General features: G+C 34.7%; 1 long non-coding RNA gene across 4 annotated transcripts in view; it reads left to right on the top strand.

The window, feature by feature from the left end:
- LOC125694141 (uncharacterized) overlaps positions 1-19,715 on the top strand; it is a 35,031-nt gene extending 15,316 nt beyond the window's left edge. The window contains exons 2-4 of one of the 4 annotated variants that reach the window (XR_007377424.1): positions 6,624-6,669; positions 16,978-17,093; positions 18,330-19,715. This is a non-coding gene — a long non-coding RNA (uncharacterized LOC125694141). Of the gene's footprint in view, positions 1-6,619; positions 6,670-9,192; positions 11,550-16,977; positions 17,094-18,329 lie in introns of those variants that run through there. The other 3 variants (XR_007377421.1, XR_007377422.1, XR_007377423.1) reach the window with 3 other exon arrangements.
- The last annotated feature ends 8,141 nt before the right edge of the window (positions 19,716-27,856 follow it).

Raw genomic sequence — 27,856 nt, 5'->3', positions numbered from 1 at the left:
AACAGTGTGTATTTTTTATACATTCCATTTTTATGCATATAGAAGATATTTAAAAAAACAAACAAACCAGCAAAAACCTTATATGTTCATTTCAAGATCTAAGGCTGAATGTACTATTGCTCAAGATTTTTTAGTAATGAATAGAAAATACTAAAGAAAATAGGCAGCAGAGTAATTGTTATGCACAATCAGATATGATGGAGATGAACAAAAATCACTCAAAGATTTCCAGGTAGATATCTGTATTTGTTGTGAAAGCAGTTGGATAACTTAGAAAAACCAGGTGTGGACTTTAAAACACAGTAGGAATATTGTGTGAGCTCCTTCTAGAAAGCTTCTGTTTATCCACGTCTTGTATAGTAATTGCACTGAAAATCCTCTTAGGTTCTCTTTGACTGGTCTACTACATCACTTTTGAATTAAATTGGATTGAGGATTCTTTTTTGTCACAAGATAATAATCTATTCCCCTTGTTTCTCTACTGCGTACTTGTACAGCTGACAGCATTTCAAGCTGTGCCAAGTCTGATTTTCACCTCCATTTATTTATTACATGTTTAGTAAGACATGTTTTGAGACATATAAGCATGGTTTTAGTCCTGCTTACTATCTTAATTATTGCTACTTTGCGTTTTTCAAACTCAGTACCTGATTAGCTCTTAGATCCCAGAATTTACTTTTTCTAGAATGGTAAGACTTGATCTTGTAGCTTGGGACACTTGATACAGCTTCTGTTACTTTTATATTTAAGATTGACTGTATGTTTGATGTCAGAACTTTAAGTCTAGATTTATACGCTTACTGTACTTTGCACCCTAATGCTGGAACAAAATGAAGCCCAAGTGACTACTTATCCATTTCCCACCAGTATGTTTGTTGGGCTCACCATGTGAGGCTGTTTTTGGATCAGACGAGATCCAAATTGGTAAACCCTATTTTTAAGTTCCCAGTGATCATTTCTTTTACATTCATTGGACTTCTATTTTTAAATTCTAATAAATATTTCTTAAGCCATTTCAGACAGGGAAAAAATGCGTACCTGTTATTTCTGGAAACAAACTGCCCAACGTTAGCTTTTGATGATGTAATCTACGTTGCTACTTTTCCTTTATTGCTTTTAATTGCATTGCTTTTGGCTTGTTGAGTTCTGACCTACAAGCATGCCAAAGAGCCCAGATGCTTCATACCAGGATAAAAGGAATTCTATTTGTACTGCTCTCCAGCAGGTCTTCTCTAGTATTTGAATGAAAAGTTTAATGAATAATTATTTCCTGTGTCCTCCAGGAACCCACATTCTTCTGGCACAGAGAATAAACTAAGGCACCTGAAAATATCTAGTGAATACTTGCTGATAGGCTATTTTTAAAATTTTTATACTTCTGTCAGCACACTTTCAATGAAAATATTCTTTACTAATAGATCTTCCTATAATAATGAAATAAATTTATTTAAAGTCATGTTTAGAAAGCATGTTTTCCAATTTCAACAAGTCTAGGTCCTAGATGACAGTGTTGATACTTAGCTACTGTCTTTATAAAAAACCTCTTCTGAAATGAAAACTTTTTTTTTTTTTTTAATGAACTTAATTTGCTTGTTATAACCAGTGCTTCCTCCACAGTAGTGCCTGGTCTGGGCCAATTCCTAGGCTGTGAATTGACTGGGTTATAAAACCATATAGTATTTTTATGAGAAATTTAAAAAAAAAAAAAAAAAAAAAAAAAAAAAAAAAGGGAAAAAAAAATGTGGTCGTCTCAATATTAGTTATGAAAACAAGAAACTATAGCGGAGAAGGGATTCTTAAAGGTGAGTTAGTAGTTCATGAAGCAGGAACACAAAGTGCTTGTCCTTGCACATCCTAGGTTGGGTAAAGAAAAACAACCTAAGGATAAGGGTCTTGATGAAGGGTTTGATTTCAGACAACAAATCCATGTAAGAATCCTAACTCATCTTCTGTTGGCTGAAACAGGCTGTCTGAAAATAAACAAAAGATAGTTTTTATTTTACATATTTCTACGCTACTTGGTTCAATCTTTCTAGCTGAGAGTAACATCAATGTATTGCTGTAATGATCATTTTGTATTGAAAGTGAGTTCAGGGTTCTGGAACCTGGTTGTTATTCCTTTTCTAAGAGAATGGTAGTATGTGCATAAGGTAGAAATCTGCTCTTAATAGATCCCATAACTAATATAGGATCTAAAAATACTGCAGAGGCAATGATGTTTTTTGCCATTAGGATCTCTGATAAGATTTGAGTATTAATTTGGGAATCGTTTTTCAGTAGCAGGTGTTCAATGAATTTTTTTTTTTTTTTTTTTTTTTTGTTTGGCACATAGCAGAACGTGAGCAAGAGCCTGCAAGCATCAAGGTAACCAGAGTACTAACATATGTATGGACAGATCACTTTTAATTCTAAAAGCAACAAGGCTTTGGTTGGGAGCAATCTGTAATTTAGACACATACTTTGTTTACTCTTTTTTGACATCTGCCATGTTATATGAAAATAACTTTGATAAAATGTCCTATGACAAGATTATATATTGTTTTCCTTCCCTGGAGAATTTCCATGTTTTTATTCCTCTCCTAGCGGAGAGGATTCTCCTTCTGATCTCCTTCAGAATAAAGTGGGATAGAATCTATCCTGTGGGCAACATAAAATTGTAAGGCTATTATGGGGAGGGGGTAAGGGGGGGGGGGGGGGAAGTATGATAATGTTAATTGAACGTAGTGAAATATACTTGTAGCTTGGTTTAGAGAGCTGAAATATATATGGTTATTCTTATTTAGTCTGCCAGAGTCAAAACGCTTTTCTGTAAATCATGTACAGCAGCTTTCCTGATTAGGGCCATGAAAAAGTGCACTGACTTTTTTTTTTTTGTGTGTGTGTGTGTGTGTGTGTGTGTGTGTGTGTGTGTGTGTGTGTGTGTAAAGCCAAACCTTCTGTTTCTGGTCTTAGCTCCTTTCAAGCAGTGGGTACACTGTTGCTCTATCACTTATTCCTTTCAGTAATTCTTCATTTACTTTCAAACTTGGTAGAGAAATTTAGAAGAGTCTGGAGGATTCTTAAGAATCTCTTTTTTCTTATGAATCAGTTTTTCTTTGACATTCATCTATATTTTAGCGGACAGTTTATTCACAGCAATAATAAATAGGGAAGTTTTAAATGTTTTATTACTTTTAGAAATTGGATAACTCTTATGCATCTCCCTCTTCTGAATGTAATTCAGCATTATTTAGCAAAAGAAGTCAGACAAAATGCAATGTGTGCTCTGCGTGGTTGTAGCTTAGAGATTGTTTAAACTAGGAGAATAGTCTTTGTAACAGCACTTCATTCCAAAAGATGGATTTTTGAGGTGACTTTGAAGGAAACTCTAGGGATTGAAATGAGTATTTTCTGCTCTGCATGTGGGATAAATAGTCGTTTAATGGATGTCAACAAATTTGCAATTAATATTCCAGTACAGTGATTGTTCTTTAATTGATGAATACTGATCTTAAGCCTCAAGGTGCACTTTGAAGTCATAGCCCATTGACTAGTAGAGAGAAAACACCCAGCTGTCTGATTTTTTTTTCTTTTGTTTTGATCTTATTTCTAAGAATATAATTATGAAATAATACATATATTTCAAACATTTTAATCAAATAGCCTTCATGTTCACATATAGCAGCAAAGCCCAAAAGCAACATTTTTACTTGAAGTTCCATTGTGGCAGATTTTCAGAAAACACTTGTGAACTGATAGTTTATCTTAGGGTGCATAATTCATAAACAAGCGGGCCTCTGTGGAAAACATCCACAGATTCTATTAGAGAAGGCCTACCCTGGTGATAGAATAGATGATGAAATGTTACATTAATTCGTGAAGATGTTTCAGTCAAAAGCAAAGCAAGAAGTAAGTAAAATCCACGTGGGAAGGAAACTGTTTTACTCTTAAGAAATAGATTGTTTCCTCTTCTACATCACTTCCAGCTTTACGAAAACTTTACATTTTCTGCAAGAAATAAGGATACTAAAACTTCAAAGTGACATAAATTCCACACCTTGCTTTCGCTGACACCATTGTTACGCAAAGAAAATACACTCAGTTCATAGAAGATTTGAAGCTATTGCATCATTAGCAAAAAGTAAAGAAGAATAGGTTTGTACAATTTTTTTAAAACATTTTTTACTGTTACGTTTTTAATTATATTTTAATTTAGATAAGTAAAGGTCAAGAAACAAAATAGCAAATAAAAAGTCAAATTTTCCCAAAAGTAAACCTCCCTCGTGCTATGGGTGAAAGAAAATGGCTGTTGTCTCATAGCTTATAAAGAAAGTCATCAGAAACCTAACTCTGCACGGAACAGAAAACACAAAAGTATAACAATTCATTTAACTGAATAGCGAAAGATGATCAGAGTTTCTTGACAGCTGAAAATATTGAAATCATTAATAGAATTCTCATGTAGCCTTAAAATTAAGTAACATCTTAACAAGTAACAGTAAACATCTTAAATATTTGGGAGGGGTTCTGTACAGTTTACTGACTATGAATATTGGTTAAACCAAGTTTTCATTCTGATAGCTAAACTTTATGATATACGTTAATTGGATTAAGTTGACAAGCAATTAAAATGAGCCTCCAATAGCCTCTAGGCTGCCTGCTGACTGCTGTACATGCCCTTAAGTACCTGTTCCAAAATTAGAAAATGCAGTTTCTGAAGGAGTTCAATAATTTAGGACACAAGTGAAAAGTAACTTCAAAACAAGATTTCCCTCTCATTTTATCTGAAGTGCGGACTGTGGGACATGGAGTACTATCAGGGTTAAATTTTGAGAACAAATTGAGGCAAATTGAATTTTAGTATTGTTCCTAGTCTAATTTAAGACCGTTTTCAGGCAACTTGTACTCACATATGGGGCTAGTTTTCCTTAATGATCTAGTTCACATTCAGTGCGCTGGGAGTCTTGTTTGGTGCTGAATTGTAAATACTTGACAATCTGGGAAAAATAATGGATGCCTTTTGTGTTCTGGCTTTGTGTAGAAATGACAAACTAATTTAAGTCTCAGTTTAGGACCCAAATTTCATAAGTGCTTCTCTCCAGTGAGTGAGAGTAGTCCCTTGTTTTATAGAGCTAATTCTCCTAACATTTACCCAACTTGATGAGCAGCTTTTCTTTTTTTAGCGTTTACTTTGCTGGTTTAAACAAGTAAAGCCCTCTCTCATAAGAATCTTCCTGCCTGTCCCATGTTCCTGTCTGAATTCATAATCTTTGACAGTGGTAATAAAAAAGAGGTGTGAGTCCCCAAATGAAGTGTCATCTGAGATTTTTAAAAAAGGGTATTTTCTATGTATCTCTGTATTCATTGTCTGAAAGAAGTGATAGAGACTGCATTGACACTGTCATCTTGTCAGAGAAAGAATGTATTTGCCTTCCTCAGTGTTTCCTACCAAGGTTGTTAACTTCCTGTAGGCATTTTTGTTGTTCCAAGGATATGGTCTTGCATTTTGCACTGATTTAGTTCCATTTCTAATATTTTCTCAGTCATTCAAGTAAAAATATCGTGATTCATTAAACCCTCCTATGTCTCAGTCAGCAAATCTTATAAGCAAATTTTTGTTACCTTTATCGCTGAAAGTATTTAATAAATGATTGAGTAATTTACTTAGAAATGTCCCCCTCTGTCCCAATGTCCTGACCCTTCAGAAGCTTCTTAATTATCTTTTCTTCAGAATGTGTTTTAGGCTGGTTTAAAAGGCCTATGTAAACTTGAACTATAGTAATTATGCACTCTTGACAGCCAGGCAGAAGTCTAGTTAGTCAAACTGAAATGGCATCTGTCTTTGGAAACTGATTTTTTTGGTTTATATTGTTTGTGCTTCAGCTCTCTAATCAGCCTCTTTTTTTTTCTTTCTGTTATTTTACTTATTGTTTATGGCCTAGCTGAACCTGAAGATTAACTACATCACCTGTTCTTAAAATGACATATTTCCTGTTTTCTACCAATATGGTACCAGTGTCGACTGGAAAATTTTGTTAGTTTGAGATTATACTTATTGTATGATTAAATATGCTGAATTATTTTGTACTTTTTACTTTTTTTTTTTTTTTTTTTTTTCCTCTTTGTGCTTAACCCTTCTATCTTGAAAACTGAGACTTGAATTACTTGGTTTTAGGGCAAATCTAGATTGTTTTTTTTTTTTATTTCTAACTCATCCTCTTTTCTTAGTTTCTAGCTGTTCGTTTCTCTGTTTCTGTATAAAACTGAAGAAGATATTTCTATTAGCATTTTTTCTAATACGGTAGGACTCATCTAGATTTTTTTGCAGTTCCCAGTTTATCTCTGTCTTCTGATTTTAAGATGTTCTTCTTTGTTGCTGATTGATACTTTTCTAGCACTCGTTAAGATTTTATATTCTTGTTTATACTATTTGTATTTATTTAGATTTCTTTCCTGTTTGCTTGGTGCTTCCAGCTGTTAAAGAATTCTTCCTAAACTAGATAGAGTATTTTTTTTTTTTCTGTAATATATCAGTAGATAATAAGCAAAATCATTTTTTTTTCTATTCCTACATATTTTCATGCTGGAAATGTATACACTGATATACAACTCACTGATTCTTTTTATTTTTTTTTTCAAGCCAGTGATGAAGTTTCTTGCTGTGCTTTTGTGTATCATACAATGCCAAAGGTAAAAGTTCTCATTTAATCTTATTACTAGTGCTAGGGGATTAATGTCAGGTGGCACTTGTGGTGACAGTGAAAAGATTAAAAAATAATTCCATTAAACCTGTCTACTGCATTTGATATTTGAACCATTAATAAGAGGGATTATCTTCTTTGTAGACTGTGGTAAAAATAAGCTCAGTATAATTGTCTTATGAACCAAAAGCCTGCTTCTAATATGTAAAAGATTCTATTTCATAAAGATCTCTGATTAAGATGCTCATTGAGAGTTTAGTCACATTAAGCTAACGGGAAAGATCAGCATAATAGTTTCTTCATACTCTAATGGTGAACATCATGAATTTTCTGAAAGCGCCTAGACATAATTAAAACGTACTCCATCTTAAATTTCTGTGTTTCCATAGGGAAATAAATAGCACAACTTTTGTAGAAGTTGTCACTGTAACTACCGAATCTCAGTTATTCAAAAAGCACTACATAAGAGAAATACAGTAAGCATATGGATGACAATGATCTCAATTTGAATGTTCAAAGTGACGTTTACAGGGTCTTTAGCAGATTTTCTTAAATTTTAAAATAGATTAGGAGGCAAAGTCATCTTATAAATTATCTATTGTTTAAGAGAGAGAAGGAGTAAATTCCCAGTATTTTACAATTGGAGAACACCACTGAGGATCTGAGGTCATGGCTGTTCATGTGTGAAATAGGTGAGTAGAGCAGTAAGAGAACTTGCTGATACAGAAAAGTTAAAACCAATAGCACTACCACAAGCTGCAGAATGATCTTGGGTGCTGAGAAGCTAAGCCAGTAGTATGTCAGATGAGGATCACCACCGGAGTTGATAAATATCAAACATTAAAAATGTTTGCATGCATGCATGCATGGTTGCACTGTTGTCATTCCTTGCAGTGGATATAAATTAACACTCAAAAAAGAATATTTGTTAGAAAGCAACACTTCAGTCCTTAGTGGTGATCGGAGATGTTACAAACATTAAAATTACAGAGGTAAAAGTGGAAAATAAAACAAAATGTGTCTTTATGGTGTGATACTTTCAATATAATAATATAATAAATAGAATAATGTAGTAATAATATTATATATGATATAATACAATAATATATAATATAATTTATATAATATAATAAAAATGGAAAAAATGTGGAATGCAAGGATAACCGGGAAAACAGGATGGCATTTTGTATGGGAAGAGACTGAGCAGAATAGACTTTTCTGATTGGTGAAGTGAATAAAATAAATTTGAGTGACATTATTAAAAATCATTCAGTATTACTATTATTCAACCTTTTTTTTTTTTTAGGGGAAAAAAAAAAAGGAACAAAGATACTTTCAATTAAACTATGAAACTTTGAGGTAGAAAGTTTAGAAGAAACAAACAAAAACTTTAATATTGGAAGTCAATATCATGGGCTCTTTGTGGTGTGTTTAAAAAAAAAAAAATGGTTTCAAAGCAATTCATTACTTCAAAGAATATTTATGAAGAACTGTCAAGTGCAATGAGGAAGGCTAAATCAAATTTAGGAAATCCCTAAACTATAAACCATCAGATGGAAACTGATGAAATGCATGCATCAAATCATGCTATATGTTTTTGATTTTTTTTGTTTTTGTATTTTATCTTAGATTTTTGTTTACATATCCATTTCAGACTTTTTGGTTGAGTTTACTTTGATTTCAGACTCTACTTCACTGCACCCTAGAGCAGGACCCAAAATGGTTAAAGGAGCGAGAGTTTGTGTGTGATTTTTTTTTTTTTTTTTTTTTTTTTTTTTGTAATAGATCACAGTCTATTTTAAATGGGCATACACTGTGCCAATATAGCAATGACCAGTGAAATGAAATAAATTCCTTTTGTGAAATGTCTGTGACTCAGTACGCTGACAGAAATCTAGGTTATGAATGATCAACTAATGGATTAGAATGGAAAATATTAAGAAGAGTATTTTATGTTCCCCGATAAAATTCAGCCCATAAGATGTTTTATAAGCTGGCATTAAGACTTTTTTGGGAGTCTTCATTACTGTAAAAGAATGATTTAAATCACATCACGGTATTAGTCCAGTGCTAATTACTGTTTAGTTCACTGCTTGGGATACACTAATAAATTGACACAGATGTTAGATCTATATGTTTTTATGCTTTCACTGTAGAATAAGTACAATAGAGAATGCATTTCTACACACATTGAAAATCAGCAAAACTTCCAGTGAATAACTTTGTTAATGTTAGATTTGAGGCAGTTTTTGGATAAGCATTTTAGTTAAATTCTGTCTCTCTTGCCAGAACATCTGCCACTCAGTCCTCAGTAGGTGTTTTTTGTTACTCTGCATTTTACCTTGTATTGCCTAGTGAAGTGTGCATTCCAGTGATTTACATCCTGCAGCCCTAATAAGGGGGAATATTACAGACCTTTTGCTGTTGGAGGCTATTTGTTAATCATTGTTAAACAAATATGATTACTTTGCATTTACTTCTTCTTATGTGATGGCCTTCTTGAAATATGCAGCACCCAAGTTTATCCCCAGCAGCATATGAAGAAATGCCTAGAACAGAAAACACCCAAAAAGCCAAAGCATGGGGGGTGCACAGTGGGAAAAGGAGTGCAGTGGGAAGAGCCACTTCAGAAGAGGATGACTGATCTTTGAGAGAGGCTGAGAAGTCTGCAAAGAGCAGGAAGGCAGTATTTGAGATAGAAGATCCAAGATGTTTTGCTATGACTCTGTTGGATAATAGCTTAAGAAAAATGCAAGAATATCAACTACAGGTATAATTCTAAAACATGATGGTCTCTGTGAGGAGAAACACCATAGAGTTATTATGTTCTAACCCAGTTTATAGTTTTATATTTCAAAGACTCTGTAAAATTAATAGCTTGTGTTACTTTTTGAAAACACAGTTAGAGGAAAAGGTATAATGAATAAATTACTGGTTAATTCTGACTCCTGGAATTTGAAAAAGAATTGTATTTATGCTGTATTTTGCCACAGGTTTATGCTGGTTTTTTTTTGGGGGGGAAGGTGAAAACTGAATGTGAACTTGTACTGTATGTACTTGGCTGATAACAGAAAAAAAGGACAGAGATGAAATCAAGAAATGGTCACTCCCAGTTTTTCTAACAGTTTATAAAGATTTCCTTTGATTAAAGATACTCCCTGACCACCTTTATGTAACCTATTCAGAAATGTAAACTGCTCTTAATGTTAGAGAGCAGTTTCAGAATTTTATATCTCTGGTAGCTTCTCATTTAATTCTGTCTCGATGTTTCAGTTGATTTTTCCTTTCCTAGTGATGTAAACCCTGTTATTTACACTTTCTAGCTCTTTCAAGCTCACGTTTGCTATTATCTCGCTTCTTCATACAGAAACATATCTATTATCAAAACATCAGTCTTAGATTTACTTAACTCTACAAACCATACTACTTTGATATCATTTGTGAAGTCATAATCCAGTCCTGTGCTCACTGCAATTGCTATTCTGTATATGTATTCTAACTTGAAGCAGTATTTTTGAGCACTGGAGATTCAAATAATATTTCTGACATTCAGATTTAATATCTGGACAATATCTCACCTATGCCTTATACAAGAGTATTGATCTCCCTTGCCTTTTCCAGAAATACTTTTTCAAATCGATTCAATATCCTTTTCCAAAGCAGATGCTCACTGATGATTCATAGACATGCAGTGACAGAGTAATATCAGTGATTTGCTGCAGATGAGCATTGTTGTTTTTTTTTTTTTTTTACAGAAATTTTATCAGTCTCTAAGTGCATAGTATTGCATTCTGTATTAATGACATTTTATTCCATTTTCTATATTCCATATATATTTGAGTTCCCCTTGTTTTTCTGATCCTCTGTATTGATAATGCCTAAAAAGTCCAACCACCTTTTTTGGTATTATTATTAGTGTAAATATTAAAATTAGGTCTATGCTGATTCCTGAATAATCTATTTACTGAGTCTTGCAGGCTCATAGTTGACTTTTCAGTATAATTTTTTGCTGTTTTCCATTTAACTATTTTGTTAAGTAGAGTGCTTAACTTACTTAAAGTATATGCTTAACTTTATGCACTGAGCTTTATGACTGATGTCAAATTGAACTTAAATGTACACTTGGTTGATTTTTCACTAGAACTGTGCTAGAACTTAACATCTACTCTTAGTACGTATTTCCAACGTTTCCAATAGTATGGATGATTCTGAATTTTCTTCTAATGCTAATATTCGCTGGAATAAGAGAGGAAGCTAAGGGGAATTATGGCACAGGTATGGAAATACAGACATTAGCAATCACACACATCTGAGTTTCATGCTCAAACAGCTGAAACTCCAAATTGTCTGCTATTTCAGTTACTCCACCTGCATATTTCAGTCATATTTACAGAAAATTCATTTCTGAACTCTGCCAGCCAGATTATTAAGTGATCATGTTTCCACAACACTAATACAAGTTTATTTTCTAGATGTAGTTCTATATTGATTAGACTGAAAGAGCAGTTAGTTTTTTCATTAAATATAATGGAAGGAAGTTATGTATGGAAATACTATATGCTAAGTCAAATCTTAAACCTTTTCTTTGTTTTAAAATCCATTGAGCATTCAGGTTTTACTTGTCCTTTCCATAAATATTTGACTGTTGTGCATTGCTATGTTACACGTAATTAAAAATAGCTAATACAAGTCACTATAATTATAGTACACAGAGAAGACAGCAGGCCAACAAGTATTAAGATTTTTTTAAGATGTGGTAACAAATGTTGATCTAATTCTAGCCAGAAATCTGTGTGTACACTAGGCAACGTGTGCATATGGAGTCACAGTGGACTGCTGTTTGATTTGCTTGTATAAGGGTTAACTGAACTTATGCTGTGCTCTTGCTCCAAGAGTTTGGAAATAATAAAAAAAAAACAAAACTTTACACATTGCACAGAGATATACTGTTAAGAATGTAACAGTCCAAATAGCATCCACACTTTTAGCTCCTTTAAGCCGATATCCCACATATGCTACATTAGGAAGCGGAACAAGAGAGGCGATACCATGAAATACCGAGGAGATGTGATCCTTTCCCAAATATTGTCATCAGATTGTGTCATTTTCAGGATAGTTTTCCTAATTAAGCAATTATCAATTTATAGTCATCTTGTTAAGTGGAACCTGTAGCCTGGTCTGAATTATGCTGGCAGCACACGACACTCTAGTTCTCTAATGTAGTTTCCTGTGACAACTTCTCTTGAAATTTGGGAACTGACATTCCAAAATAGGCTTATCTCCAATATACAATGAGACTAAAAATAGTTTCAAAAGAAATACAGTGTTGATTCTCATAATCCTGTTTGTGTCAAGCTTCTTCAAAGATTAATGTTGACCACTACTGACTATTTTGTTAAGAAAGATCTGTAGGAAATAAAAATCAAGGAAAGGCACAAGAGACTCAAGCAATGTGGGAAAGTAACTTCATAATTCTATTCATAAATTCTGGAAGCTTCATATTTTGAAGTGAAACAAAGTGAAGTGGGAGCCAAGGTTTTATAGATAGACTTGATTCAAGTTCTCATATCTTCTAGTTAGAAGATATAACAAAAATTCATTTTCGCTGTTCCTGCCAAAAGCCTGAACCTGTTTCATTTTCTTTTAGTGTAAATGAATGGTTTCCATTTTAGTAACAAAATTCTATAAGTACGAAATTCTAAAAAGGCTCTAGATCTTAAGAATTTTAAGTTCGTAGCGAGATGGACAAAGAGCTTTGCCTTCTGAAAGCACTGGCTACTCTACAGTCTTCCTGGCTTGGATATTACTTCTGTGTACTGACACACATTTATAATTATGATTGAATATTTATCAGACACAGCAGTCTAGACTTTTCCTCTGATTTTTAAAGACAGAAAAATAAGATTTTTTTCGTTTTCATAGCCAAGATGTTCAGCTTTTCCAGAGTCATTATACAATTTTCCTAGCCTGAGGAAGAATGACCGCACCGTTAAATTAAATTCATGTAGTCATTTCATGGTTACTGTCACTTCCTGTTCTTACCTGAGCTTTGTTGAAGTCAGCTTGGATATGCATTGAAGGAACAATTATTTTAAAATTAGGCATTTTGAAATTGAAAATCAATTTTTAATTCACCTCTAAGACTGTCTTGCTTTTCTTAGGTAAAGTAGCAGTTTCCAGGTTTTCTTCAGCTGGAATTCTTTTTATTACACGCCTAGATTTTGAGACTTCCTTTTTTCCCTTAACGGCACAAATAACCTTGTTTATTAAATGCCAGTAGCCAAGATCAAGGCTACTTAAGATTTGATATTCAGATGTTGATGTACTCCTCGCACAAGTCAATGAACTTATCCTGTCAATGTTACTTAAAAGAAAGTAAGCATGCTTCCAGTTCTTGGAGATGAAAAAATTGAGACAATCACAAGGTAGATGAAGCTGGGAAGAACCAAGTCCAAGACAAATGGTTCAGGTCTTATACTGGAATGTCTGAAAGTATGTTTCCCATGCTTTTGTCTTTTACTTGTATTTTAACATGAATGAATTTTAATATTTTGATTGATATTGGATCTCTAAGTTAGGAGACTTTAAAACTAGGTAGGAAAAATTATACTGTCATGAATAATTAATGAAATATGACAAGGAAGTGCATTATCTCATAAGCTAATGAAATTACACGGAACTTCGCAGGCAGCATTACATTGTTTTAATAAATTTAACCTGATTCATATATGTAAAGAAACCTAAATATCTTTTCATGACTCTACTGTACCATTTATTCCTGTACTGATACAAGAGTGTCAACTGAGAATACTTATTTACACTTTTAGTGTAACTTAACTTTTAACCATCCTGATTGAAGAATGGGTACTCTCTTAGAGACTTAGTGACTCAGAAAAATTAACTCTGATTTTGCAATATTATTTCTAAAGGAAAGTATGGGAACTGATGTGTCATGGCCTGAAGCACTGATTGAGCACCTGGGGAAAGAACCTGGTCAGCCCCGGGAGCACGGGTGAAGGTATTCAGCTGTGAGACAGGAAGGGGGAAGCCTAGCTACACCTCTCTCAGACCTCCTTTTGAGGGCTGACTACCACTGGGGAAGGATGTCTTCCTGGAGATCCCTTCTTGGTGAAGCTTTCCTCTGAGAATCTGGAATTTTCTGATACAGATGCAGATTTTCTGATACAGAGCAATCTTCCCCTCCTTTATAGCACATTTCTATTGTGCGTGTCCTCTGCCATCACACCTTTGTTGTGACACCTTTCCCACTGTGCTGATCTGTCCAATAGCTGCAAGGAAGTTCGGGTATTTTTCTCATTTTGATTTTAAAGGTACTAATTTCTGTTAGAGACATCTTTTTGTTGGAAATTCTGAATTAATAGTATAGAACCAATGAAGGAATGACATTATGGTTTGTCAAGTGGTGATATGGGAGGTGAATCATAACAAATTTTGAGATTAATTCTGATTTTTCAGTTTTGCAGCCTATGCAAATAATATTTGCACAGTATTTTTGTATAGAAACCAAAGCTTCTCTGATCCTTTTATTCCTTCCTCCTATTGCATTCTTTAGCCGTGTCAAAAAAAATAACTCCAAGAACAAAATCATTCCCCTTTTAAAATTTGTGTCAAGGTGTCTTGAAAATGCTTTTAACTTTGTTATTAAGTTTGTACGTACAAAATACAGCTTACACTATGAAAATTGCCCTGCCTTTCTAGGCCTTAATTGTTTAATGTTGGCAATATCCTTTCTTTTAGTTATGACTTTGAAGAAGTATTAATGCATTTAAATCCAGTATTGGAAATTTAATTTCAAAATTAAATTTTCGTATTTGAATGTCACCGCGTATAAGCGTAGACGTTAGCTCAAGTTATTATAACATTTCAGCACAATTGAAAAGTTTTTATAATTGGAATGAGAAAATTGCTTGCACTGTTATATCACATAGCTTTATGATCAATTTGTGTAAAATATAGCAAGATCTTTACGCTGAATGTTGTTCTTGGATCTGACTTTTTTTTACAGTGTTGTAGAAAGATGAACACTATTTTTCTAATATATTTCTAAATTTTTCTAGTTTTTTTCTTTTCTAAAGCTAATATGTGACTATGGGATGTATTTATTCCATTAAGAGGAAAACCTTGTAATGGTTAAACAAACATCCAATCTGCCTGTTTGCATGTACAAATCTCTATTTTGCTGAAGTATATCTCAATTTTAGCTTGCTTGCAAATCTTCAGTAATTTTAGTAGGCTCAGAGGGAATTTCAGGTGGTAGCTTGTTTTTCTTGGATTTGTTGTTTCTAGTGAATTCAAGCATTGCTGTGCTGCTTCAATTTTCCCCTGTGAAAGAGCGTCTTCCTAAATATGAATATTCTGATTATATTATAAATCTTATGTTTTTTTTTTCCTTCAGTAGCAGCAGTGTTGCTTATATCCATGTTTCTTGTGTCTTGCGCAAAGAAAAAGTGGAAGGTAAAATGGGTGTTTCAGGATACCTGTAGAATAGAAGGCCTTGGCTTGAAACACTTGTACTTTCAAAGCACGGGATGCAGTCAAGTGATGACATTCAGTGTATATTCTGGCTATTGTCTTCACAGAGAGGATGAGAAATCATTTGCTCCGAATTGCTCAGGTAACCCTTTGTGGGCTCAGACATCGGCGTGTAGAGTTTATTGTGCAATTTACAAAATGGTAAGATGACTGCAGATGCAAACCTCTCTTGATGGCTCCCTCAGAGATTTGTTTTAAGTGCTTGAGGCAGGAAGGGGAGAGGGAAAAAAAAAGTAGGCGAAGCATCACTAGATTTTTATTTATTTACTTGCTGTTGCTTAGAGTCAAGCAGGAGGCAGCTCGACAAAAATATAAAGCTGAAAGTTTAAGCAAAATATGCAGTATTTTTGCAGGAAAGGAAGGGAAATAGAAAATAAAGTTAGACACCAGGGCCTGCTCAAGCACATTGGGACCCACTTAGGTCCCTGGTCCTGGCCATCCTGGCTTTGCCTCCCTCAGCGGCTAAGAGACAGGGATGGTGGGGCTCACTGCTGCCTTGTCTCTGGTTGTGAAGCTGCCATCAGCATGGCACAGCAACACTGATGAAACGTTTCCCTGTGCTGTGACAGGATGCATAGCGGGTGAGATCTGTGAGTGACAGGGGCAAGCTGAAAGACCAGGTTACAGATTAGGAAGCCAGGCCCTGGGGAGTCATGCTATGTTGCTGCAAGCTAGATGAGATTTTGTTGCAGCGTACTCCATAACTGTGATAGTACTTGGGCTGAAAAGCTGTTTTAATTTGATCTGCAGGATTAATTCCCTGGAAGAGACACCCTAGCCAGCACAAGTGTTAGGCAACACTCTCCATCTGTAACCCAATATGTTCTCTAGTAACCAGGGTTAGAGATGCTTCATGACAGACTACATTTGTCCATAAGTAAGAGTGGTCAGACAAAAGCAATTTCTATTGCTCTGTCCTTGCAGTTTTGGCATGCCCCAGTGTTTCACTAGGGAAGAAGTACCATTTGTGCCTCCAACGGAAGCTCCTGACCAAGCTCAGGAAAGTCGGAGGTGCCTGGTTATGAGAGAAGGAGGCAATTGGCAATCTACTGAAGGCAGAAATAACAAGGAGAATCTCCTTGGAAAGCGGCAGCAGAACTGTGCCTAAGTCTCCAGGTGTGTGTGTATGTGCAGGTGGGGGTCGCTTCTTTTAGGAACTGCGTTGAAGGTGCCAAAATTTTGGAAGGTACTGCTTTGCAAACATAAAGCCAGCAGATATACCTAAGATTTTTTTTATTTCTCTACATTTAGTATTTCTAAATGTTCTCTATTGGAAGCATCCTTTGGTTTTCTCTGTGTTAATCCCCAGGAGAATATGGGGCAATCAGAGCTCTGACTGATTAGGGGTTCTGCATTTATTACTGTTCCAAGTGGCTACCTCTTAGCTCAGATAGTATCTGTAGCACTGGCAGAGGAGAGGAAGTGTGAAAATCTGTGCACCTCATCTGTAAAGGCATTGAAAGTGTTTACATTTGATTCTTTTTCCATTTTCTTTTCCCCCAAATCAGCTTAGGTTTATTTTCCATATACCTTTCTCTTTTTCCTTTGTGTTGGACTGTGTTGCATTGATTATTCTCATTGCTAGTTTTATTCTCTATGGAAATGAAACCTGTTCTAGACCTCAATTATTTTTTCATTTGATTTTTGCCTAGTTTTATTAATGGTTTTATAGAGGAAGATCCAACTCATTTCATTGTATTCCTCTGGAAATCCAGCTGCAATCTTTCTTTTTTTGCTCCCCCAGATCTTAAACTGTGCTATGGTCACGTGACTTCTCTCTCAACTGGATACGCTGAGTAGCAAAACAAATTTCCTGGAAGTAATCGAGTCAAAAGCATGCATAGTGATTTCAAGAAATTGGTGAGTAGAAACTTTACTGTTTTGTTGGGTTTTCTTGTTTGTTTGTTTTTTAGTACTGTGAAGCCAGGTATTCTTTATTGGCAGCACTGGGGTAGCATCAAGGTAACTCTCCAAGAATGCTCGTCGGTCCAGTCGGTCGTTTGTAAATAGGTTATATTTTCACATGTACTGCATATTTGTTACATTCCCAAATTCATTATCCTATCCACCCCCCCTTGATTGCCCACCAGACACAGCCTTATTCTGCAATTCTCAATGTCATCTAGCCTTCTAGCCTCGTGATGGTCCACTGTTGGTTCATTGTTAGTCCTTGGGGGGGTGTTTATTTCTTCCCAACCCTTCTTTTGTCTGAAAGATTGCCGTGGAAAGCAAGTATGAACGAGAAGGCTCTGCACAAGAGATAAAGAAAACAAAAGGCAGCATCTTGATTCTGACTGTAGGCATTCCGTTATTTCTTTTGCCTTGTTTAAGCAGACTAGCCTTACGTCTCCTCATCTACAGTACTACATCACAATTATCATCCGCAATATCTAAAGACTACTATATTGTTGTAACAGAATATTTTGTGTAATTACTTCTTCAAATCAGTAGGTAATCATGAGGAGCCCCGTTCTTGTAAATTAGGTTATCACGAACAGAATAATTTGTGCCGCTTTATCTCTGCTTATGAAAAAATTGCAAGGGAGCTTTGCTGCTTTTTTTCATGTTTTATTCTCTTAATTCAATGCCATGTTTTTTCATTTGTATTGAAATTGGGCATAGGAGGAAAACTTAGTTGCTCTCTTTCTGCAAGTCTAGTTAAAGCCAAAGAAGACAACATGAAATGTGAGAGAGGTTTTTTTGTTTGAAATCAACAACTTTTTTCATATTTGCAATGTGCAACGCAAAGTAATACAGTAGTGACTGCAGATTTTGCTAGAATAGGACAGAAGATTCAAGTGTGAAACAAGTTTTCTGGAATCTAGGTGCATCTTACTGTAATAGGGGTAGACATCACAACATGAGTTACTCTGGAGAGAATGTGTACTGCTTTCTGTTTTGATGGGTCAAATTAGTAGTAGACTGAGAGCATTTCATGTGCATTGAGCCAAGTAATGTGTTGTAAATGGGCATCATGCTTTGCAAGCTAATTCAGTTCTATAGTTAGATAATGAGAAACAGATGTGTTCCACCTGCATCTGGCTTGGGTGTAGTGTCATGTATACATTTTAAAAACTCTTTTTTTTTTTTTTTTAGCTGTTCCAATGCAAACGGATTTAGTCCACTAAAGTTATTGTAGCTATATAGAATCTCACATTTTAAAGTGCAGCTGTGAAGCTCTAGACACTTTCCATTGAAATTCTGACCTCTGTTTCTAGAATCCACTTACTTTATGTAACATATCAAAGTGGTGGGTAAGTCTATTAGAGGCAACATGCTTATTAAAGGTCCTCTGAAAAATTTCTCTTTAGATAGTTTCTGACAAAATTAGATATGACAGGTCAAAAATATTGCTTTCAAACTCAGAGTCAGTGCAGTGATAGTGCCAGTCTTTTATGAATATTCAGATGTTAGTGCTATCACGTCAGACAGAGAAAATTGTAGATATTGCTTAACAATTATAGGTTATAATATTTTGAATTTATTTGTAAATATTCTGTGCAATTTAATGTCAGCTGCTCCAAGTAACTGAATTCATTTTTCACGTAGCAAAAGCTGAATGCAGATGTGTAAGAAGCTTTTAGTGATTCACTAGCTGCTGAAGTTGATCATCAGCTATGAAAATAGCCTGAAATGATCTAGCAACACTGTTATGGGCAATCCTTAGCATGTTGTCTTCCAAGACTGCTCAGCATCTTCTGCAATGTAGTTTTAGTTGACAGATCACAGTTGTGTTGCACATGGATACTTTGGGAAAATGGGGAGCTTAAGCTCTTCTCTTGCATTTGACAGTGTTTCTTCATCTCCTAAGACACCAGTCTTTTTCCACCACTTTGAAGCAGTTATCTGGCTTGTCCTTTGAAATACAGTGTACAGAAAATGCTACCTACTACTGGGTTACAGAAGATCTCACCCTTGTCTCTTGGATTGCATTACTTAAAGTTAGCTTAGATTCAGTAAATGTAAGAAAATGTGTGGCCTAATTTTCAAAAACAGGCTTTTTGGTCTTGATTTAGTATCAAAGTGTATGTTTCAATTCTTACAAGATGGTACACGATGTAAGCTTTTAGTTTTTTCCACTGGTGCAGTAGAAGAGGGGAAAAAACCGTTGGGCTCAATTTAGGACTCTGTCCGTGAGTATGATGATGATAACTATTGAATTCTTGTCATAATAAACCTTCAGTTTGCTGTTTAAATGAACTGTGAGATCTTTTGAAAATTTGACTGCAGATACTGACATTATCTTTAAATTTATAACAATTTCATTAAATTTCCTTCTGATAGCTTCCATACATAGTCAATGGTGAATAATTGACTTACGATAGAAGAATTCACAATTAATTCTTTAACTGATAAGAAGGATGAAAGATTGAAGTAGTAAGTTGAAGAGCTTTGCAGAGAGCAGAAGCCTGTCATTTCACAAGTAGGTGACTGGATACAGGGCAGTTTTCCTGGCAATATTTATCTTCAGTGAGAGAAGAGAAATTTGGTTCAATAGTGCACTGAAATGATTGGAAAGCTTCCAAAGCACTGTAAGTCATTGGCTTACAACTTCTTCATCTTATGTGCTTATTTTTTATTATTTTTTTTAAAAACTTCTATCTAAATTTCTTGTTTTAGTCTAAATACTTGTTATTTGCGAATGATACAATTTTACTGTGTATTTTGAAAGTTAAGGGTTTCTTTGCAAAAGTATATAGGCATTGCTGCTTATTTTCCTGATTATTTGGTGAGAGTTAAGTTCTGTTTTATTGCCCATCCTGAAGTGACTTGCCTTGGAAAGTCTTCAGCAGAGCAATAACGCCTATATCCAGTCTGACCTGTCATCTATTTGTCCACCAAGACTCCCAAGTAAAACTTATTTCTAGGAAACAGTGACAAATGTTATTTTTTGTATAAAAAGCACAACTCATCTGTGCAGGAGAAAGAAGCTGGTAAATTATCTGTATCTGCATTTTGTGAACTGATTGTACTAGTTGAAAGATTTATACTTTAGGAAAAAATGGCAGGTAAATCTAAAACACCTGTGTCCCTTAGAAACAGCAAGTGAATTACAAAATAGTCCTACTGTATATAACTTCCTGCTGTGCACATAAATTCTCATTTCCACTTCCAAAACTCTAATTTCCAAAACATTAGCTTAATCTTGTGCAGGTCAGATTCAGCCTACAATTTCCATAGTACACGACAAGAAAAAAAAAAAAAAAAAAAAAAGCAATCATACAGATCAGTTCTCAAGCTATGTAATTTTCCATTACTTTAGGTAAAATTCCATCAAATTCATTTTGGATTTTTAAGCATCCTTGTGGCTAAGGCTTGTCATCACTGAAATCCAACAAGATGTGATATAAGTTTACTACTTGAACTGTACCAGTTAAGTACACTGCATGTTTACTTAATATTTGTCCTTGGTTTAGATTATCCACTGGAGATATTGTCTTCTCCAGAGGATTCACTGGCAGACATAAATTTAAAAATATATATATATATGTAGAAATATGTAGAAATATATATATATATTTCTACAGCCTATTTTAATAGCATATATGATGGCGAAGCGCAAAGCAACTTTTCATACATAAATGCTTTTTTTTTCCCAGAAGAAAAACGAGGACCATATCAAACTTTCCTACTTGAAAAACAGTGACAGGTTCTATAATACAGATAAAATCTTGACACGTTATTACTTACCAAAAGAAAAAGCATTTATGAAATATCGGAGTCTTAAGATCTGTGTAGCCCCAACTCTAAACCATCTCAGTGTTCTGTTTTATTTCCCAGTGTTTTCACTTGTAGTGGACTGCTCCATGGCTCTGAGGAGCTATTTTCTTCCTCTGAGTTTTAAGGAACGCTCATCATGTAGTACATGTTTCTGTTTACTGACATACAAGCATCTTTCTCCTTCAAAAGAAAGCTATGTTGTTCTAATTATTTTAATTCTCATCTAAACATAAGAGAAATTGTAAAATGTTGCCTTCCGGGTTCTAATACTCTTGAATTAGTGTTTATATTAACTACCATAATAATGACGCTCCTAGGAGATAATTTTTCTTCTATGGATCCTTCATGCAGTATTTGATATCTAGTCTGTGGTACAGGCTATGTACAGTGGATTTGGCTGAGATCAGGTTTCTGGGGAAATGCTTCATGGTTTCTCTGTGATTTTATTTAAATGGAGAACGCCTGAAGTGATATTCCCATTGAGATTAGCATTATTCGTTCAGAAATTAATATATTGCTCTTTGTAAAGAAGTCGGAATCTGGCCTTACTAGAAAGATTTGAAGAGATATCCTTTTCTTGGTTAATTTTAATGGTGGAAGCCTTAGCTTTGTACTGTTAGGTGCGTGGTTCTGACTTTTTAATCAGCTCATGCTATGCAAGTTAATGGGAATTATGTCTCCACTGCAGAAGGTCTGTAAGACTTTTTCTGTCTGTACTACATGGAAACACTTATTTGATATAATTTTACAGATTGTTTTAACAGATTTTGAATAGTACTTGGTATATGAACTAAGACTTTCTAAAACAATTTACGTAAAATTCTGCTTTTTCTTCTGCTTTAAGGTTATTTCAAAAAACAAAAATAATCCTTGTCAATACCAGTGCTTTCCTGATGGGTGGCAAGAAGAGATATATTGCAAATGAATAAGGAGACTACCCTTTACTTTTGTTTTAAAAATGTTTTAATCTATAGTCTGTTTTTCTCCAAACACTTAGAAAGATCAGTTATTTTCATAGGCCAAAAGGCTTTTCTCAGGAGATCTGATTGGCTACTGTAGTCATCAGTATTTCAATAAGACGATCGTTTACTGAAGAAGCCGAATGTGAAGCAGTCTGCAGTGGAGACAGAATTCCTATTCTGCCACATAGTTAATCGTGGAATCAATAACGTTGGTTGTACAATAAAGAACAAATAATGACTTGAGGTAGTATTACTGTCACTGCTGCCATTCTGGGGAAACCATAGCATTTAGTGTTTAAACTACCAATGTATATCAGTACCCCTGTTCAGACCTTATCTCTGTTACAAATATCCAACTCTGGAAGAGTGGGGAGACTGATGAAGAACCATGAGAATGTACTTCCATGTTACTTCCATGTTTTCTTATTTCTACCCCCTTCCCTGTCTCCATCTCTGATTTATTCCTGGGGGAGAGGAAAAACATCCAAAACAGAAGTTAGATTGACATGATTTTCAGAAGTATTTGATGAACAGGATCCTAGTCCATGGTGAACAACTAGTTCCTAAAGTAACATTTGACAGAAGTATATAATAAAGACTTCTGTCTAAAGTTAACCAGAATAGCTACAATTACACGCAGGGAAGATTCAAACATTTTATATGCCTTTTCTAGGGAGAAATGTGATCTCTTATTTATGGTGATACTTTCCCTATAATTTTTATAAATTCTTTTAGAAGGAAATTCTTTTATATGAAGGAAAATACATATTCATGCCCTAATATTCTAAGTTATGGTATAGCAGAGGAATTCTGCAACTACAGAAATCCAGTGACCTAAACTGGGTACTGCATTGGCAAACAGAAATGCCAAACTGTTACCAAGTGTTGCTTTCATGACACTATTATGTGGCAGTGCTTTTAAAAATATGGTTAGTTTTGCATACTGCAAATAATCAGTTATTACATGAATGAAAAATAATTCTATCTGTGAATGTGGGATTTTTGCTGTAAAAATTACAGAAGAACTGGTTTCTGGAGAGGTTGCTGCCTGTGCAAATTGGGTGCTTGAAGCCATTACAGCACAGCTAGCTGAGAATATGAAATTCTCATTATGAAGTGACCGATAGCACAAAAGGAAACCAAAGCTAAAAGGTAATTGCTTTAAAATTACTTTAATGAATAGAACTTGTAGTTCACTTATGTTGTATTTTTTGTTTAATGCTTCCATATGTAATTCCTTTTTGTTTAGCAGATAAATATGTGGGAGGAGAAACACTTTGGAATATAGCTTACAACAGAATTTTTTCATTCTTAGCTACTCTATTGCACCTTCCAAATATTTGTTTCATTTTATCAGTAAGGCTGCAGAGGTGGAAATGTTTATGATTTCTTCACTGTTCACAAAGTTTCGTCTAGTAGGAAAAAGACTGTTAATTTTCAGAAGGTGTGATGTTCTGTATTTGCTGCATGGTGATTTATTAGCTCTATCCCAGCTAATGTTACACAAAACCCTTGTGTCCATGTTAGCATTTTCTGGATACGTTACTCCCCTCTATATTGCAGGGTTCTAGGAAGCATATTCAAAAAAGTCTGATTCCATGAAAGATCGATGGCTTTAGTGAGATTTTCAGCAAGTATTTTTGATGTACAGTTTGTATTATTCTGAGGAAGTATATATAGGAATACACACATATTGCTTTGGAATAACTAGATAGAAGTGCTGCAGTGAATCCTTTTGTTTGACTTCCTGTTAGCTGTGCTTAGTCTGTTCCTTAAAATGCCATCTACTTTGGAATGCTTTTTCTAGCTAGCTTGTTTTTTCCGTTTAGTTTCTAGCTGCACGGAATGGATTTGAAGTGACTTAGTGGTAGCAATGGTGATGAGGAGATGGTTGGACTAGATGATAACAGAATCACAGAATCACTTGGGTTGGAAGGGACCCCAAGGATCATGTAGTTCCAATCCCTCTGCCTAGCAGGGCCACCAAACATACACATTTAGATCAGGTTGTCCAGGACCCCGTCCAACCTGGCCTTGAACATGGTCCAAGGACAGGGCATCCACAACCTCCCTGGGCAGCCCATTCCAGGGCCTAACCACTCTCCTAGTAAAGAACTTCCCTCTAACATCCAACCTAAATCTTCCCTCCTTCAACTTGGATCCATTTCCCCTAGTCCTGCTGTTGTCAGCCCTTTTGAAGAGTTTACTCCCCTCCTGGGTGTAGGTTCCCTTCAGGTATTGATAGGCTGCAATGAGGTCACCCCGCAGCCTTCAAGGGAAATGGATGATCTTGTAAATCGTTTCCAACCTTGTGATTCTATGATTCTATGACTTTATGATCTTACCCGTTAGTTTTCTAAAGAACTAGTGATGTTATACCTAATAGCTGATTAGGCAGCAGATCCTACTTAACTATCAAATAATACATTTGTTTCTTTTTTACACTCCCTTTGTTTTTCGCTTAATTTATGTGCCTGTTCGTGTCACTTCATGTGCCTACTCCACTTCCTGCTTTCAGATGCTATTTGCACATGAGATTGAGAACTGCAGTATGCTACAGTTACCTCTTTCAACTTTCACTACAAGCTTCATTTTCATTACTTCTTCAGACTCTGAATAATTTCAGATATCCTCTAAACTATTTCATTTGGTGTAAATGTCTTTTAAAATAGGTAATTAGTTTGAGGTTGTGTCCTGATTTGTGATTTTATAAGACAGTAAGACCAGCAGGTGTTATTTTTGTGACTCTTCATACATTTATCAACAATACTTTCAGCAAGTGAAATTGTTACCTACCTTTAAAAAGACTTAGGCTCAAATTTGACTGAGATTAATATATTTGGTTTTTTAGTGAAAACACCTAAGGTCAGATCCCTTGAGGCCTTGCATCTCTTGCATTTCTACAATATCCTGTTAGATCAGTGTGTATTCTCTGCTGAGCTTACATCCTTTTTCATAATGGTGCTGCTGATGTCTGATTTAGGTGAAAAAATCAGTCCTTGATGTACGTATGTCTCAACCTCCTGCTCTGACAAACAGATGCATGCAGTCCAACTTCTCCGACTTCTCACAGTCTGTTTGTTTCTCTGTTACTGCAAGAGAGTAAGTATTAATAAAATAAGAAATAGAATTTGAAATAAGATTATAGTCTCTCACACTGTTTTAAGATGCTGAATTTGAAATATTTTTATGTCTCTGGAAAAGAACATCAATCTCAAATTTGAGGGAAAGTATATATAAAAAGAAATTTTTCATCCTATAATTTTATGCCATGTCGTGTCGTATGCTTATCAATGGGAGAATTTATATTAACTACAATGTACATAGCATAAGAAGTAGTAGAATTTATCAAAGCTTACAGCTTGTAAGAGGAATGGAATTTTGTACTGAAAGCCCAATAATGTTTAAGTAATCTGTAAATATTTAAACATGAAACTTTTTGTTGTAGAAATTGTCTGATAGTAATGTTTGGGGGAGAATTCTTTTGTCAAGATAGGTAAGTGAAAAATAAAAATGCCTTGACAGGTCAACCAAACATATTCAATGACCCTTCAGAACAATATGTCCATTACACAATTTACATGAGCTGATCAATTAAAAAAAAAAAAAAAAAAAGGGAGTGGTTCTTTAAGCATAACTGCTCAAAATGAAATTGCTTTTCAGGATGTACTTCAGATTATTTTGTATGTTCATATACCAATTATTTTTAAATGGACCTTTATAATCAGAAAATAAAACTTTTCTTGCATATTTACCTGATCTCTATTGCTTTCAGAAATGTTTCTTGTATTACACTTTAAATCTACCTGAAATCAACTTAGTGTTAGAATTCCCTTAAGATCATTAATACCTTTCTCTTTAACAAGGGTTTTGTATCTGTATCTGCATTTTTTTCATGTTTGAATTTTCACAGGATGCAGTAAAATGATAACGTGATGTAGGAAATGTAAGTTTTAAGAGATATCATTCTAAGGATAGAGCCTTCTCATGACCACTTTTGACTGATGTGTTTATTTCTGCATTTCCAATTAAAATAAAGGTTATGAACTTCTCTAAACCTGTCTGCAGGCACTAATGACACGTTTGGCTTTTTAAACTTTCATTGCTGTGTGATACTCAAACAGTTTGATTCCAACATTTTACTCTTACAATTGCCTAATTTTATAATACTTAAATACGAATATCTAAATGCCTGATATAAATTTTAGACATATTAAAGAAACCTTTATAGTACCAAAGAATGTAAAATGTTATAATGTAATTCTAGAAAATTGGACCGCTCTGATTTTAATTGGATTGATCTGCTGATATATTAAGGCTTTGGAAATACTCTCAATTCTGCTACTGGAGAAGGAAGAAAAAGAAAAACAAAAAAAGTGAGCTAGTTTCAGAGATAGAAGGCTTCTGATAGAAACCTTGGTGGGTATGGATGGTAAATGATTTCAGTCTGTCTCCTGATATGTGTGTACCTACAGTTCTGCAAAAAAACATCTTGTCTGCAGGAGCTAGCAGACAAACCTCAGTACTTAAAGTGTAAAGAAGAAGCAAGAAGAGCTGAAAGCTGATTTGTAATGCTTGTTATGCACTTGTGATAGGCTTGCCCTAAAGCTAAAGCAAGCTTCCAGTGGCACTAATAATATTTGGTCAGTAATGGGCTATAGCACATAAACATGCTGAGTACATGCTGAGCTGCCTCTTACTGTTCTTTCAATTGGTTCATGCTACTCGGGAGACCTGGTGCTTTTTTTCAGGGCTTTTGTTGAGCAAATAACATAATTGAACCCACTGACATCTTTTTGAAGTACAAGTAGCTATTTATGATTTTTCACAAAATGGCACAATGACAGGAACTGATTTCATTACAAATCGATTCCCTTTCTAAATTGGATCTCCAATTTATCAAAAAGTGAGATGAATTTTACAGAAATGTATTTTTTAAATAGAAGAGTAAAACCTTTGTCTTCCCTCCACAGGAATGAACTGACCCATAATGTGCATTTTACAAGTTAGTATCCCTGCATATTCAATGTTCTGCTTGTCTTGACTCCTAATGTATTGTAGTTTAAGTTTGGATCTCTTATTTGTGAATGAACATAGGGTTTCTTAAGTGTTGTGCTTTTTGGGTGAGAAACTGCATTAGTGCCTTCCTGTTTTGCTCTTGACCTATTTTCTCTATTTATGTTAAACTTCAATTTAATCAGATGTTTTAAATTATAATGATATTAATTAAGATACATTACTTGCTACTTTTTGGCATGAACAGTATCTGAAACCATCACTTGAGATCACTAGGTTTACAGCATGAAGATGTGAATAGCAGAATGATTAGGTTGTGCCAGTGAGTAATATTGTTGTTTGCTGACAGGCATACTGACCCTGCAGCACTTCATTTTGTCAGCACTTTCAAGAAGTACAACATTTGGAAAATACTTGTACTCCAACAAATGTAAATATTTCAGAATATTTACATAAGCTCTGGTGGAAACATTTATTCCAAAGTAGCCCTGCTGCTTCTTATTCTATTCTGTGAAGAGAGCTTGAGAGATTTTAAACGGTATATTTTTTAAAAGGCACAGATACCTATACCTATGCTTGGATAAGTAACTATGGATATGCTCTTCAACAAGAAGTTTGAACAGTAATTGACCAAATTATCGTTGTTTTTCAAATTGAAGTGACAGTAAGAGCTGAGGAAGGCATATAGAAATCATAGAACTGCCTGGGAGATGGGGTTAGAAGCTCAGTAAAAGCAGTTTCCTGAAAAAAGAGCCTGCTCATTCCTCAGATTTTTTTTTAATAGATGCAATCCATTGTTAACATTTTGATATATTGCAATATATTGATGACTACATTGCTAACATTCAATCTTTTGCCAGCAGATAATGACAATTTGGGCACGTATTCTTTTGTTTTAACACTGCTTGCAGCTTCACTCTAAAC

This window comes from Lagopus muta, chromosome 5 (genome assembly GCF_023343835.1).
Source record: "Lagopus muta isolate bLagMut1 chromosome 5, bLagMut1 primary, whole genome shotgun sequence".
Classification (NCBI taxonomy): domain Eukaryota; kingdom Metazoa; phylum Chordata; class Aves; order Galliformes; family Phasianidae; genus Lagopus; species Lagopus muta.
The sequence above is the reverse complement of the archived record's forward strand: the minus strand, read 5'-3'. Positions and strand labels throughout refer to the sequence as shown.